The 16,511-nt window shown below is 43.6% G+C and overlaps 1 pseudogene across 1 annotated transcript; it reads left to right on the top strand.

Moving 5' to 3' along the window:
- Window positions 1-79: 79 nt before the first annotated feature.
- LOC307194437 (dnaJ homolog subfamily C member 8-like) lies at window positions 80-15,387 on the top strand (annotated as a pseudogene). Its single transcript has 3 exons — window positions 80-214; window positions 1,717-1,733; window positions 14,793-15,387. The product of its transcript is annotated as a dnaJ homolog subfamily C member 8-like (transcript).
- Window positions 15,388-16,511: the final 1,124 nt, after the last annotated feature.

The following is a 16,511-nucleotide window of genomic DNA, read 5'->3' as shown; positions in this document are numbered from 1 at the left end:
CCCTGCCGTGTGAAGGAGTGCCAGCGCTTCGGAATTAGGACTGTTTGCATAAGTTGTCAGCCTCACAGCCGAGATCCAGATGCACAGTTGGTTCCGTGTCGGCAAGTCCCTCAGGACAGTATGTGGTGAAGCTAACGCACCACCTTCCTCGGCGGCCCAGGGTTGGTCATGGCAGCCGACTGCAGTGCAGCGCCTCAGTCCGTGGGGTGGGAAGGTCAGTGAGAGCCCTGTTCCTTTACAGTAATGTCCGCCTCAGCCTTGCGGAGTGCGGAACGTGAATGCCTACGTGCGTTCTCTCCCTGCCCCCTCTGCGTGCTCCAGAACCTTTTGTCCCCGGATGGACAAAAGTGTGATTTCTGGACCAGAAGCGTCAGCAGCCCCTGGGAGCTGGTCGGGAATGCAGGCCCATCCTGATCTGTTGAATCAGGATCTGCATTTTTAAAACGTCCCTGGGAGATTTTTGTGCACAGTGGTGTGAAAAGCACTGATGTGCAGAAACGCTGCATCTCAGGAGTGTGACTCCCGTTACTAATTCAAGCGGTGGAGCCCCACCCCAGACCTGCTGAGTCAGAACCTCTAGAGACAGTGATGCACGTCAATTAAGTCTCAGTAAAACTGGAGGAAAAAAACAAAACAATATTACGTGATGAATCTGAAAAAAAAAAAGAATCTGATGAAAGGGCCTGGGAGTTTTATTTTCCTTAAACACGCCGGTTTTTCCTCACGCACACTAATATGTGAGAATCAGTCTTCTAGGGAAAGGAGTCCAACCCTGCTTCCCTTTTTTTCTTCAGTTAAGAGATATCTTGTTGGTTTGGAGGATACTTCTGCCAGCCACAAGCCAGCCAGCAGGCACACAGATGGGTGGATTTGATTTGAAAACATGATAATTGTGTGATGTACAGTATCTGTGTGTTCTAGCAATGCTATTTCTCATCGGTCTGTGTCCTAACTCATGATGTTGCATACTTGCTTTCTCTAAAACCATAATTTACCCAAGATGGTTCTTTCCTGTCACACCCGATGCCCCCTTTTTATATTTTGTAATACATCCTTTATTAATTATTCTTTTATGAAAGTTGTATTATTATAACCTATCTAACATGTAATCAAAACATAATGCCTTATCTCATATAAACAAGGCATTGAAGGAGAATAATACACCCATAATAAAATAACATGTACTCCAGTGATGATGTGAGCACAGTTGCACTGAAGGGCATGGTGAAGTGGTCAACTGCTTGCCTTCATGTGGGCAGTCACCATAGGCACACAGGTACACTGGCCTGATGTGGCCAGAAGAGTAGGTCACCCATGCATGATACACTAGCAGCTAATATTTATTGGTCACTAAATGCCAGGACTGTGATGTGCGCTTTACCCGCACCATCTCACGAAATCCTTACCACAACCTGTGATGACCCAAAAGGGTTAAATCAAGGTCAAGTTCACACAGCCACGGAGTGTTGGGGTGAAGGCTGAATCCAGGCTCCCTGACGTCAGGGCTGCAGAGAGGGTCTGTCTATCTTGGCCACTTAACTGCCGAGAGCTTCATTGCTCTTCCTGAGGTCAGCTTCTGCATTAGTGAGCAGCTTCTTGTAAAGTTCAGAACAAAACAAAATCTAATTTGCCCTAGATTTATATAGTAAATCACATTCTTAGAAAACTCAACATATATTAACCCCGTACCAGAAATCCCTTATATCTGTCAAACAGTTAAATTTGCAGTTCAGGTGAGTATAAATGGGTTTTTAAGTCACGTGAGATGTTTCAAGTCTTGATTTGTGTGTTCTGACTTACTGTGCTATGTCCACCCCCACTAAATGCCCACAGTCCCCTTCCATCATTGTGATAAAGGTTGCACCCACAGATTTCCAGGGTGCCCTCCAGGGGCTGTGTCACACCTGCTGAGAACGACCACTGTGACCCCTGCCGGGGACATCTTTGAAGGTGTGTTGCCATTGTGTCTTGGGAGCTGGGTTTAGGCAAGGTGACCATGGTTTGGTTTTGTTTAAAATTTTTAAAAATTATTTGTTTACTTTAAATCTTATTGGGCTATAGGTGACTTACAATGTTGTGTTAGTTTCAGGTGTGCAGCGAAGTGAATCAGTTATACATACACATAGATCCACTCTTCGTTTAGATTCTTTTCCCATATAGGCCATTACAGAGTATTGAGTAGAGTTCCCCGTGCTGTACGGTAGGAAGGTGACCATGTTTTAATGGTGAACCATGGTAAACGCCTGAAACACCATTTGAGCAGAGTGTGGTATTCCCCTGACTTGCTACCGGCTGTGCAACACACGGCCCTGTTGGCTTTTCCGTCGGGCCCAGGGCACCCCGTCGTCCAGCCAGCCTTCCCTCTTTACGTCTGATTCTCTCCCCAACGGCACACTCTTCAATAGAGGACACGCTTGAGGTTCAAAATGCAAAAGGCCACCGTCGTATCTGTCCATCTCTGAGCGCTAACTTAGCTGGTAAATTAAAACGTGGACTTGCTGTTCGTCATTTGCCACAAATTAGCACAATAACCAAGCTTTCGGTGGGGGGCTGTTTGGGGTTTCACTTCACGTCAACCAGCCCTAAATGAGGTGGCTTTCTTCTCCATCCCTCCCCTTATCTCCTGCCTTCCAGAAGCTCCACGTTCTCTGTCTTTTCAAGAAAACTCAGCTTTTTCGGTTCCTCAGCTCGGTCCCAGGAAGCTCTTCCAAGATCCGCTGTCGCTGTCCTGGTCGCTTGTTCACACGGGACAATCACACCCATGTCTCCAGCACACGCATGTGATTTCCTCAGCTCAAACGATTGTCAGAAGTCCCACCGTTAAAGAATTTCATCCATTCAACTAGTAACAGAGAAGTTAAGGGAAGATGCAGCCCTGAAGTCAGGGAGCCCGGATTCAGCCCTGGCTCCAACACTCCCTGGCTTTGTGAATTGACCTTGATTTAACTTTTTCAGGTCGTCACAGGTTGCGGTGAGGATCCCGTGAAATCCTGTGAGTAAAGCACACATCACAGTCCTGGTGTTACTAAGTCTAAGCTCTCTCTGCTCGCCACACAACAGGCCTGTGAATTGGAGACAAGGTGTGGAGGCAAGGAATACGACTTTATTCGGAAAGCCAGCAGACCCAGAAGATGGCAGACTAGTGTCTCCCAAAAACCATCCTATCGGGGTTTGGGTGCCAGTTTCTTTTATAGCACAGAGAGGGGGAGGAGATGAGGAAGTAAAGTAAAAAGGTCATAAGTTTTGCAAATATACCCTGGAATGGCCCCCCTCTTGGAGGGAATGTGTTAATTTCTTCTTTCTTGCAGCCATCCACAGGTAGACAGGTCCGGATGTTTCCCTAAACAAAGGCACTTTGGTTTAACATTCAGGCAGAGGAGCAGGGTTCCCCAAGGCAGGCCGTTATGTAGAGACAGTATCCTTTTAGTGAACAGAAGCTGCGGAGAGCAAAGGTTCAAGTAAAAGAAACAGATCCAACGTGTAGCCTGATTTGACTTCACACTGGCATTTAGTGAGCCATAAACATTCACTGCTGGTGTACTTACCATGGGTGGCCTACTCTTCTGGCCTTTCTTGTGCCAGCTGACGGGGCTATAAGGAAGAAGTTGCTTTCTACTCAATGAATTCATTGTTTAGTGGCAGGAAACAGACATATAAACAGTAATCATCGTTAGATTTTTCAGTTTCCCAAAGGGCAGTTTATCAGTTGAGAAATTTTCAAATTATGTAGTTTATTGAAGCAATAAATAAAACTAACCTTTAAACTTTTAAAATTTCAGCCCACAATTCTAATTGTTTATAAAGCTAGTGAATTTAGCAATTAGTTTTAAGGGTTTCTTATAATTTAGTTACTTGAATTTTCTTAGTTATTTTAAACTCAGTTTTAAATTTAATACATTTTTGGCTACGTTTTGCAACTGACCAATATACAAAGCCTTCCCACATATTGAAAAAATTGTAGTGAAGCTAATAATTATATAGATATTAACCTTCAAGTCTGGCAATCATGATACTATTTACAAACTTAGCAAAATTCTCATCCCTTTCAACTTAAAAATCTAAGTCTGAATTAATAAAGTACACATTTGAAATTGGAATCTTAAGATAAATTTGTCAGACTCCAAAATGCTCAATTCTTTAAAATTACAAATACTTTCAATAGCAAATATGTGCAGTTATCCTCAAATTTAGCATAAACATGAATCGAGATTTGAATTCGTTCTGTGTATTTAATTTTAAGTCGTCTGGAGGTTGAAGACCTTTTCCGACTTAGGAAACAATTGTACCGTCCCAAGCTTTTAGGAGTTCCCTTCTTAGCGCATGGAGATCGCATGGGACCAGGGATGTGTCCTGGGCGCAAGATCTGGGATACACATGTCCAGGGTGATTCTTTCCACGGCGAGGAGGGATGAGTTGAGTGTCCATCTATAGGGGCTCTTCCTACAGGGACTTCAATTCCTGCTCTCCTAGGGGTGCATTTGTGGCCCATGTTCTCTGGATTCAAGGTGCATATGACCTGATCATCAAAGCTGATTTCAACCGCCCCTCTTATCATGACATTGTCATTTATACTTTACTTACATGTATTTATCCTGTGATCCTACTCTAAGTTCCTAGTCCAGATTCTAAGTTCCTGTCTTCCTGGGCCCTCCTGTGTATCTCCCTTGGCTTTGCTTGACTCTGATCTCCGGTGGCCTTGGCCTGCAGCAGCTTGTAGCAGGATTTCGGTTCCCAGCCAGAGACTGAAGTCAGTCTGCGGCAGCGAGAACACTGAATCCTATTCATGAGACCAGGGGCCAGTGACAAGGCCCTGCCTGTACAGCTTTGCAGAAAACGAATTTCCACAAAGAAACAGAAAGTAGCGAAACAAGTAAAGTGTTGATTAGGAGGAAAAAAGAGTATGTGTGGATAGACACACGGGTGGGCTCAGAGAGAGAGTCGTGCCCACGTGGTAGTTTGAATCGTTCATATGGGGCATTTCTTCCAGGTGCCCTTTGGCCAATCATCTTGCTTTGCCTGGTTCTGAGTCCGTATTTGGTTTATCTCAGGGTCTCCCGTGTATGCGAGCATATCTCTTAGCCAAGATGGATTCTAGCGAAGAGGCCTATGGGTCGGGTGACATCACTCCCTTTTCGACCTCCAGGAAGGCTTTCTGCGCATGTATAGTCGGGAAGGTCTCCTTGACCTCGAGAACGAGAACTATGTGGTCTCTATCTAGGCGGGGCTTAGCTTCTCCTCTTCATCTTGGAGTATCTGTCCACAGGGGACAAACTCCAGCTGTTCAGCCTGGGGCCCATCTATCTCCTGCCTCAGCTCTAAGGTCACATTGACCTTTATCCTAAGGACAAATAGAAGTTCTAGAGTGGGAGTGTGTATGGCATACCTGTGAAGGGCTCTGAGAGCTTGAAGAAGAAAACCACCAGAAATGGATTTCCAAAGCTGTCTTGAGGGATCACCAGGGGACAGGTGTGAGCTGGTGTGTGAGTGTTTGGGTGAGGAGGGAGCTGTCACTGAGCGTGAAGAGAACAGCGTGAGCGATGCACTGGGGGCTTGAGAGATGCACTGGGGTGTGAGAGTCAGGTGGTTACAGTGTGTTGGGGGAGGGGAAGGAGAGAGGAGTTTAGCCCTTACCTTGGGGGTGATGCCCAGTGGTTTAGCAGGTAAGCTCTATGCAAAACTCCACCTCTTAGCTGGGAGACAAATCCCTAACCTCTCTTTCTCAGCCTCAATTTCCTTGTCTGTAAAATGGATGTGATGATAATAATACCTACAAACACCTACATCGGAGGACTGTGGTGAGGAATTAAATGAGATGATGCTGAGTGCTGAGCCTGGCACACAGTGAATACTAGGTAAATGTTAGCTGTTATCATTTAAGTAGCAATGCTGTGACTGAGTCCATACATTCATTTCCTGACTTAATAAGTAGTAGCTGCCTTTCTTAAGGCAGGGAGGGATCCCTGTTTTCAAAGTGATGGCAACAGCAGCTTAATGAAGGTAACTTATCCCATTAGTAAGTAGCTGAGCTGGTTCTGACTTAAGGACACTCAGGAGAAAGACATGCTCATGATCTCGGAGAGACAGCAGTGAGTGGTGGCTTGAAGCAAGATCTTAGCTCCCTGCTGAGGAATCGAACCTGGATAGCCTGGATGAAAACCCGGAATCCTAGCCACTAGACCAGCAAGGGCTAGAGGCTAGAAGCAAAGGTTCCCTGACTCTTACCCCTGCTTGAAAGCAAGCTTGTTTCAAGGAGGCAAAAACTGTAAAAACAAGTACAAAGTTTATTATTAGAGACACAGCACAACATGTGGGAGAGCTCACGGAGAAACAGTTTCTTTAGTTAAGACAGAGCAAAGCAGAGATACACACCAGAGAGGAAGGGTGTGGGCATCCTCCCTAATGACGAGGAACGCAGTAAAGAGACGGTTACGTCCTTTATACAGGGCAGTTCTTCCGGGTCTTTGTTTACCTTTGGCCAATAATCTCATTTCTTTTCCACGCCTGACCTGCCCTAGGGCACTCCTCAACATGCCTGCGCAACTTTTTTCGTGATGGATGCCAGCCCGGAGGCCTATGGGGAGGTGGGGGGAGGCTTGTCACCACCTATTCTGGGGAGGAGCCTTTTTGACCCCTAAGGAGCCTTTCTGCGCATGTGCAGTGTCTCCCTTGCCCCAAGGATGGGAAATACGAGACCTCTTGATCTTTTGCTCAAGCAAGGTTTTAGCCCCTCTCTGTCCCTGCCACGACTGCTATCTTAAAGTGTCCACAGGAGACAAAGTCCAGCTATTTACCCCATTCCTGTTGTTATTTCCATCTCGAAGTACAAACAGGAGGCTGGTTGTAACTATCTAGCCTAGAGCCCACCTGCCTCCTTCTTCAGGAAATGTAAACAGGAGGCCAGTTGTAAATGCCTAGGCTGGAGCCCATCTATCTCACGCCTCAGACACAGTGATGTAATTCTGGAAGGCTGTGGGGAGCCTGGGAGGTAGAAGGAATGGAAAGCAGAGTTGAAGACAGGCCTAGGCACCTACTCGGCACTCTATAAATATTTGCTGAGTGAATGAATCGATGAATGAATGGGGTGGGGAGATTCTTTCCTTATTCTTAGGTGAAAACTCCATCTGACCCCAGATTGTTCTGGTCTTGTTCAGGCAATAATCATTTCAATTTTGTAATAAAAGCCCAAGATATAATAGCCTCTATTTGGTCATCAGGACGCCCGGTGTTGTGTAATCATTCAAATTCTAGCTTGGTACCCTAACTCTCTTCTCTGCCCCCCAGCTGGGGTCCAGGAAGATAGTGTGGTTGCTACTTTTTTCAGCCTTCACTTATTTTCATCCCCAGTTTGCCAACAGAGGCTGTCCTCTCTCTGGGACTGGGCCAAGGGGGGGCGGGGGGGGCGGGGATTGGGGAAAAGGGTACAGTCTTATGGGGTGAAGATCTTTGCTGACTTTAGATGTCTGAAGCAGCAGGTGTTTGGAGCTGAGTGTTGTGAGGTATTTTCACAAAAATGATGGTTTGGGTGGTAATTGAAGCTGTAGAAATACATGTTGCAGAGGATACAGTATCATATTAATAAAACATCACCCATTAGCACCTTAGCACAAATGAGGGTAGCTACACCTCACTGATAAGCATGTGAATAAAGAAGAATAATTTATGGAGATGATGTGTGTTGGGAGTGTTGGGTGGAAGCTGCCCTAAGAAATTTGAATTACGGGACTTCCCTGGTGGTCCAGTGGTTAAGACTCTGCGCTGCCAATGCAGGGGGCGCGGGTTCGATCCCTGGTTGGGGAGCTAAGATCCCGCATGCTGTGCGGCGTGGATGAAAAAAGAAGATATTTGAATTAAAGAGCTGTAAGGTAATTTAGAGATTATCTATGCCAATCTGTACATTTTATAATTGAAGGAACTGAGTAAAAACGAGAGAAATGACAGCTCTGTAGGATCCGGGTGGACAAACGCTTCTGAGTCCAGGCAGTCCGTAAATAGGACAATGGGAAACAGAAGCATAGGGGAAAATTTGTGCTTCCGTGGAAAACTGCATTGCCTGGAGTCTAGACTGGATGAGGTCCAGGTTAGCTGATTTTGATTCTAGGGAGATGCTTTACAACTCTGTAAGCTGTAGATAACCAATAACAATGCTGTTGACTAAAAAAATATACTCAACAACCTAAAAGTTGGGAGTTACGTTTTATTTGGTGGGAATTTTTCGGGCTTCAAGTCCAGGAGGCAGCATCTCAAGTAACCCTGAGAAAACTGCTCCAAGAAGGCAGGGGAGAGCGAGGATATACGGGAGTTCTGCAACAAAGGGCAAGTCGTAGGAACAAAAGGTTACTGTTAATAAAAGAAAACTAGACATTTCAAGTTAAGGAATTTAGCGCTTTTCTATGTCTGGGAAGATGCAAGAGTCTGGGCTCACTGAGATCATTCCTTTGATATGCACCTCAGCTATCTGGGGCGAGTATCCTGCGTTTTCTCATCCTGAGTTTCCTCGGGGCTCACCAGCTCACTGTTGGAGGGCTGCAATCACTGATGATTATGACGTCGTTGTTTACTGATAATGACAGGCAATCTTCTGTTTATCAATGCAAAGTAATTCTTGTCTATATACATGTAAGTTCTACCATGGAGTTTCAGCTGACCTGTCTCCCCCAGTTTTGCCTCCAATGGCATGTTTATTTCAAGATTCCTGAGTTTGTTTTTGTTTTGTTCTTTTCAAGATTCCTGAGCTTTGGATTCTCCTTTGTACTGGTTGTAACACCTCACCATTCTCCTCAGGAATGAATTAAACACAATCTTTAATGTGTTCATTTTTATATCTGCCGGAGAGTCATGACTGTTACCCTTGCTTCACAATTATCCTTTACTAAAAGGACAAAAGGACTGTGGGGAATATGGGCAGCTCCCAGCTCCTCGCCAGCTCCCTCCAGAAGAGTATTTCCGGATGGGGAAGTCGGTCAATGATACCAGATCTTCAGCTTTTCAAGGAAAGCTGAAAATTTTTCAGCCTTTTTTTGTAAATGTGTGAAAGCTCTTTATTTTTATTTTATTTTTTTTTTGTGGTACGCGGGCCTCTCACTGTGGTGGCCTCTCCCGCTGCGGAGCACAGGCTCCGGACGCGCAGGCTCAGCGGCCATGGCTCACGGGCCCAGCTGCTCCGCGGCAGGTGGGATCTTCCCGGACCGGGGCACGAACCCGCGTCCCCTGCATCGGCAGGCGGACTCTCAACCACTGCGCCACCAGGGAAGCCCTGAGTTAACTTTTGGGTGTATCAACTGGAGGTGCCTGGGGAACGTCCAAGTGGAAATATCCAAAAAGCAGAAAGATATTTGACTTATAAACCTATGAAAAAGGGCAGTATAATTAGTAACCAAAGAAATACAAGTGTAAATGGCAATAAGCTATTTCCTGCCTATCATGTTAGTAAATAACGATAATATTTTATACAGAATTATTATTATTATACAGAGAATAATTATTATTATTCTCTGAATAATAATTATTATTATACAGAATCTGCACAGATCAGTGATATGGTAATCCTCCATACTGCTGGGAGGGTGAGAGGCGGTGGTATATAAAATGAAATGAAGAGCGCTTTGGGAATATGTACGAAAATAACACTGCAAGGGATTTACCTTAGGGAAATAATCTTGAATGTAGGCAAAGAATTAAATTTTGCTTCAAAGACGTTTATTGTTGCATTGTTCATAGTTGTAGAAAATTGGAAGTAACTACCAACCAGCAAGGCTTGGATGAATGACTGATAAAATTCCATCCTGCTATTCGGAATAAGGTTTTTGAAGAGTACTAAATGGAAAAATACTCAACTATATCACTAAATAAAAAAAAAAAGCAAGTTAAAACTTCACATGATCCCATTTTTATTGTTAAAAATGTTTTTAAAAGGGACTGGAAGGAGGTAATCAAAATGTCATCTCTGCTTCTCCCCAGGTGTTGGGATTACAGGCGTTTTAAGTATTTGTTTGATTTTGCTTCTCTTTATTTTATAAGCTTTCTGTAATGTTTGACTTATATAATAATAAAACTAATAAATACAATAATAGCAACAAAATTAAATTGTAAAAAGCTGTCACAGCTATTTTAAAGAGCATTGCCAGAACATGACGGTATTTAAACACTGATGCCAGCATGGACCAGGTAAACTGAAAACGGAAGGACAAGCCTGGAGTACGAGGACAGGGTTCATCATTCGGTTGAAACTGTAAACAGTTTTTTGCTGGTATGTATATACATTCGTGTACTTTCTATGACAAAGCTCTAATCAAAAGTTGGTCCTCAGATAAGCATCAAGTATTTATGCCCAAGAGTAAGTAAAAATTCTTTGAATACGGAAAGAAACACGTATGGTTGGAGATAAGCAGAAGCTTCTGGAAGTATGGTTTTCTTCACAAGTATTCTAGGAAGACCGTCTTCAAACATTAGAATATTATTGGTTTCAATATTTTGCGGGGAGGACCGCCTAATACTTTCTTCAATAGATATCTCCCTTCTGTGACAGCTTATATATGAAACAGATAAAAGCAAGATACTCCATGGGGGCAGGAAGCGGTGAGGGGGATAGAGGGTCTGGGGCTCTGCTGGCCTGTTGTCCACCTTCTAGCCTTACAATCAGCCGCGAATGCATCTGTATGGGGTCCCTAGTCTTCTCAGAGGTAGTTGGAAAAACCCGTCAGAGCAATAGGGTAAAAAAGCTATGCTCCCTGGAAAGGTAGAACTAGCCCAAAGAACTAGGAGGGAAGTGAGCTGATTGCAAACTGCCCAGACTAGGGAAGAGTGGACCAGGAAGGCTTTATCTCCAGCTGTGGGCAGTGAGAGAAGGGACACAGGAGAGGAGAATTCAGTTCTTTCCCAGGACCCACTTCAGCCCTGAAGCACAGAGCTTTTCCAAGAGCTACTCTACCAGTTTGAAAGCCCTGCTGTCACTTGCAGAATGAATCAGCTCGATTTAGAATCGAGCTGAGATACCAATCATAGGCACACAGGCACACGATTAAAATTATGTGTCTATTTTCTCCTACTTAGGCACATAAGGGGTGAGAAAATTTACAGGTTGTAGCTCCAGAGGGGTGGAGGGGAGCCGATTCCTAAAGAGCTAGATATATGGCAAAGTCCCTAATTAAGATTTTGCAAACATGTCCCTCCCTCCCCGTGCCCGTTCCCCCCACCAATAATAATCCCATTGTGGCAACATTAAAAATGGCTAAGAGAAATCACAGCAGTAGTTACAGCTGTCCCAGAAGCATCCCATAGCCCAGGCTGCCTCCCACCCATAGGGGAAATAGTGTTACCGAACCTGGCTTTGGGTCTCCTCGATCAACGTGCAGCAAAGCCAATCTACTGACACCAGGTTGTGGTGAAGGAAAGTACAGCGTTTATTGCAGGGCCGAGCAAGGAAAAGAGGCAACGCATGCTCAAAAGACCCAAACTCCCTGATGGTTTTCAGCAAAGGGTTTTTAAAGGCAACGTTTTGGGTGAGGGTTGCAGCTTGTGGTCTCTCTTCTGATTGGTTGTTTTTGGTGGTGTTTTGAGAATCTTAATCATTAAACTTCTGGTTCCAACTAGTCTGGGGTCTGTGTGCTTGTGGTCAGCATGTAGTCACCATCTTCCACCTGGGTGGTGGTCTCAATTTTTGCAGAACAACTCAAAGATCTGTGTCAGATGGTTACGTACATCCCTTGAGGGGAACTAGGACTCTGTTTTATCACTGAACTATTGCTTAAGCTCTCATTACTTTTCTTGCTTAACTGCTTTTCCTTTGTTCCTGCATTGCCTCACTTCCCTAATTAGTAACTGCTTGAATCTGCTCTTGGGAACTCAAGGAAGGCCTAGGAGACCAAAGCCTTTTTATACAAACAAGAAATGGGACATGGAGTGACTTTGGCACTGGGGAGGGCCCTGCAGGGTCCTGCTCGGTTCCAATAACAAAGTCCATTCCTCCCATCACACAGAAGCACACGCACACGCACACCACCACCAGTGGCATCACCACCACACATGTGGAATCTGCCCATCACCTGTGGATGCTTCTCTCACCACTTCTCTTCTGCCTTGAAGATGTTGTGCACCATCCCAACTTTGGACGAAATGTGATACCCGTCTGGCTAGTGCTAGACCGAAGTCTGTAGCTAAGACCTTCCAGAGAAGGAAGAACAGAAAGAGAGCACCAGGGCATCCTTCCAAACATTTATTTAACAGCTTCTCTGGCTCTCTCATGTTTCTCCAGAGACTTCAGAAAAAGAGAAATTTCCTGGAGTTTCTAATTGCCTTTATTTTTATTACGAGGAGGCATACGCTTTAATGGCATCATTAAAATCTTTTACTTTGTTAATTATACAATATCGTGAATATTCATATAAAAATCTTTTTATGGACAGAAGGTTTCATTTTTCTCGGGTGGTACCTAGAAGTGGAATAGCTAGATCTTATAATTAACTTTAGGAGCGAGGGTCCTATAAATGCCAATTAGGTCATGTTGATTGTGTTATTCAGATCTGCCATATCATGATTACTGGGATGGGAAGAAAGACGCATAGAGGGGCCCTATGACCTCCACTCCCTGGTGTTACTCCCATGATTAAATTACGTTACGTGACAAAGAGGCTTTTAGAGATGCAATTGTAGAAGAGACCAAAATATGGCGCCCCAGAATACGCCTCCTTGTCCTAAGGATTATTTTGAACTGATTATTTTGAGAAACAGAAGACACAGGAGAAGCTCTGAAACTAAAGTAGAAGTTACCCTTTTACAGGAGGAGTTTACATTTACAAAGGAAATCTCCGTTTGTAAGAGTTTCTCCTTCTCTGTACCTGGAAGAGAAGGATGACTATAAATCACAAGAGACTCTTATCAATGGATGAGGTACCAGCTTAAGTCTGCATAACTAGTCTTACTTTTATTTACCTTACTTTTCCTGATCACTCCCATAACTGGCCTCCCCCACACCCTTCTTTCTCTGTTTTTAGCTGAAGACCATGATATTTAAGCCTGAATTCTAAGCCCATTCCTTGAGGATTACTCATTTCTCTGGTTATCTCTCCCAAGAGCTATACATGAAATAAAGTTTAGTTTGTTTTTCTCTTCTTAATCTGTATTTTATTATAGTAACCCCAGAACTTAGAAGGCTAGGGGAAAGGTATTTTTCTTCCCCTACACGTTTAAAATGACTTATCAGTTGACCTCAAGATTAGGGAGGCTGGGCTTCCCTGGTGGCACAGTGGTTGAGAGTCTGCCTGCCGATGTAGGGGACACGGGTTCATGCCCTGGTCCGGGAGGATCCCACATGCCGCGGAGCGGCTGGGCCCATGAGCCATGGCCGCTGAGCCTGCACGTCCGGAGCCTGTGCTCCGCAACGGGAGAGGCCGCGGCAGTGAGAGGCCCGCGTACCGCAAAAAAAAAAAAAAAAAAAAAAAAAGATTAGGGAGGCTATCCCAGTGGATGTGCTCCATTTACATGAACTCTTTAGAATCAGACAGTTTTCCCTGGCTAGTAGCGGAAGAGGAAGTCAGAGAGATTTCAAGTGTGAGGAAGAGGTGCTGGCTTTGAAGATGGAGGGGCCCAGGTGGCAAGGGAAGCAGGTAGCTTCTAGTTGCTGAGAGTGGCCTTGATTAACAGCCAGCAAAGAAACAGGGACCTCAGTCCTACAGCTTCAAGTAACTGAATTATGCCAACAATCTGAACGACCCTAGAAGTGACTTTTCCCAGAGGCTACAGAGCCCAGAGTAGCTGACACCTTGATTTTGGCCTTGTGAGACACTTGGGAGAGAACCCATTTAAGACCACCCTGGCTTGTGACCTACAAAACTATGTTGTTTTAAGCCACCTCTTTGTGAAAATTTTTTATGCAGCAAGAGAAAACTTACGCATGTACTAACTTTTTGTTCCAATTGTTTTATCACTTATTCTCTCCAGGATTGTAGATTTGCCTATTTATCTTTAGTTATGACAGTTTTTGCTTCATGTATTTTGAAGCTCTAAGGTTCACATACATGTAAGATAGTTATGCCTTCCTGACTGATTGACCCTTTTGTTGTTATAAAATTTATACTTCATCTCTGATAATACTCCTTGTTTGGAAGTCTTCCTTGTCTGGTATTAATATAACCACACCAGGTCTCTTCTCTCCAAGAAGATATAACAATGCTTAATGTGTATGCAACTGACAACAGAGTGTCAAACCACATGAGGCAAAAACTGATAGAACTGCAAGGACAAATAGATTAATGCGCTATTACACTTGCAGACTTTGGTGCCCCTCTGCATATACTGAACAGATCTACCAGGCAGACAATCAGTCAGTACATAGTTGAACTCAAAAACACCATCAATCAACTGGATATAATTGACATCTATAGGATACTTCATCTAACAACAGCAGAATACACATTCTTTTCAAGCTTGTGTAGGACGTTCACCAGGTAGACCACATTCTGGGACATTAAACTCACCTTCACAAATTTAGAAGACTAGAAATCTTACAATACATACTCTTAGATCACAGTGGAATTAAAATAAAAAGATAGCTGGAAAATCCCTAAATACATGGAGATTAAACAACATAGTTCCAGATAACACAAGGATCAAAGAAGAAATCTCAAGAGAAATTTTAAAATGCTTTGAACTAAATTGAATTGAAAATAGAATTCATCAAAATTTATGAGATACAGTGAAAGCAGTGCTAAGAGGGAAATGTATAGCATTAAATGCACATAATAGAAAAGAAGAGGAAGAGTCACGTGGTGAACGAGTTGGGGAAATGGTGGCTGTAGGAGTGAGCAGGCTTGGGGTGGAGGGGGCAGCACAGAGGAAGCATTTATGACCTTCTACTGTGAGGTGAAACAAATAAAGAAGAGAGATTCCGTTCTAAAGTCCAAAAGTGAGATTGAAAGATTGACCTGTCCTGGTTCCTCCTACTTCAACTTGAACCCTGATGTTCTTCAGATAGATCCTGAAGTGACAGATGAAGAAATAAGAAAGTAGTTTCAGCAGTTATTCATATTGGAGCATCCTGAGAAAAAAGAGGGTGATGCTGATGGAGCACAAAACCCTTTTGAAGCTGTGGACAATGTTTACAAGTTGCTACTGGACCAGGAACAAAAGACGAGGGCCCTGGATGTAATTCAGGCAGGGAAATAATACCTGGAACACACTGTGAAAGATTAAAAAGGGCAATTAAAGAAAGAAGGAAAACCTACAAATGTGGAGGAGGATGATCTCAAGCTGTTCAAAGAAGCAGTATACAAACAGACCATAAAACACATTGCTGAGCTGGAAATTAAAAGGAAAGAGAGAGAAATGAAAGAGATGCATGAAAGGAAATGAATAAGGGAAGAAGAGATTGCAGCTCAAGAAAATGGTTTTTAAAAATCATTTTTTTCTCTTTTTTCTTCACATTGGATAATTTCTATTGATATGTCTGGAAATTTATGACCTTTTTGTCTGAAGTTGCCAATTTGCTATTAAGTCCACCCAGTAAATCTTTAATTTCAGATACTATAAATTTCAATTCTAGATTTCCCATTTGGTTCTTTTTTAGAGTTTCTAGTTTTTCCTTGAGATTTCACCATCTCTACATTCATTATGTCCATCTCTTTCTTTAAATTCTTGGACATTTTTATAATAGCCATTTTAAAGTCCTAGTGTTTGAATGACTACATCTGAGTCATCTTCTGGTGGGTTTCTATTGACTTGTGTTTTAATGGGTCACATTTTTCTGCTTCTTCACATGTCCAGTAATTCATGATAATATCCTCGACATTGTGAATGAATCCTTGTAAAGCATCTGGTTTATATTGTTTTCCTTTAAAGAATGTTGAATTTTGTTCTGACCGTTAATATACTGGAAGCTTATTTTGATGTTGTTGAGACTTGCTTTCGGGCTTTGTTAGAGTGGGTTTAGAGTGGCCCTTACCCTAGGGCATGGTTCTTACACGTAGGCAGTGGTCTTTCTATTGTCTTAGCAGGATACCCAGGGTGTTCACTAAGATGTCTCCATTGTGACTCAGCCAGAATTCCTGTATCTGCTAAGACTGTGTGACCTCTAGCATCTTTGTTATGTCTTAACCCTGTAGCAGTTGTGTTAGGCTAGACCTTGTGGAGTTTCTTCCTGGGCTCATTAAGTCTATCCCATGTCTGGGAATCTGGAGGGAATCCTCGGAAATCATCCTCTTTCTAGGTAGCTCCTTTAATTTTGGTACCCTGCACTGAAATTTACAGATACTTTAGCAGCTCCCAAATTTAGCTCTCTGACTCCTCAGCTCAGGTGACTATCACTCTCTGCCTGGGGCTGACCATCCTATGCCATAGTTGCAAAATTGTCCCCAGACCAAGAGATGGGGTAAATGTAGGACTCAACTCATGCTTCCCTCTCTCAGGGATCACAGTTATTTGCTGCCTATTGCCTGAAAACAGGTGTCTCATATACTTTGTTCAGTTTTATAGTCTTGGCAGGAGGGAAACTCTGATTCCAATTACTCCATCATAGCTGG

The sequence above is a fragment of the Stenella coeruleoalba genome (assembly GCF_951394435.1).
Source record: "Stenella coeruleoalba genome assembly, chromosome: 11".
NCBI classification, from domain to species: Eukaryota; Metazoa; Chordata; class Mammalia; order Artiodactyla; family Delphinidae; genus Stenella; species Stenella coeruleoalba.
Note: the sequence above shows the minus strand (reverse complement) of the source record. Positions and strands in the feature narration are given on the sequence as shown.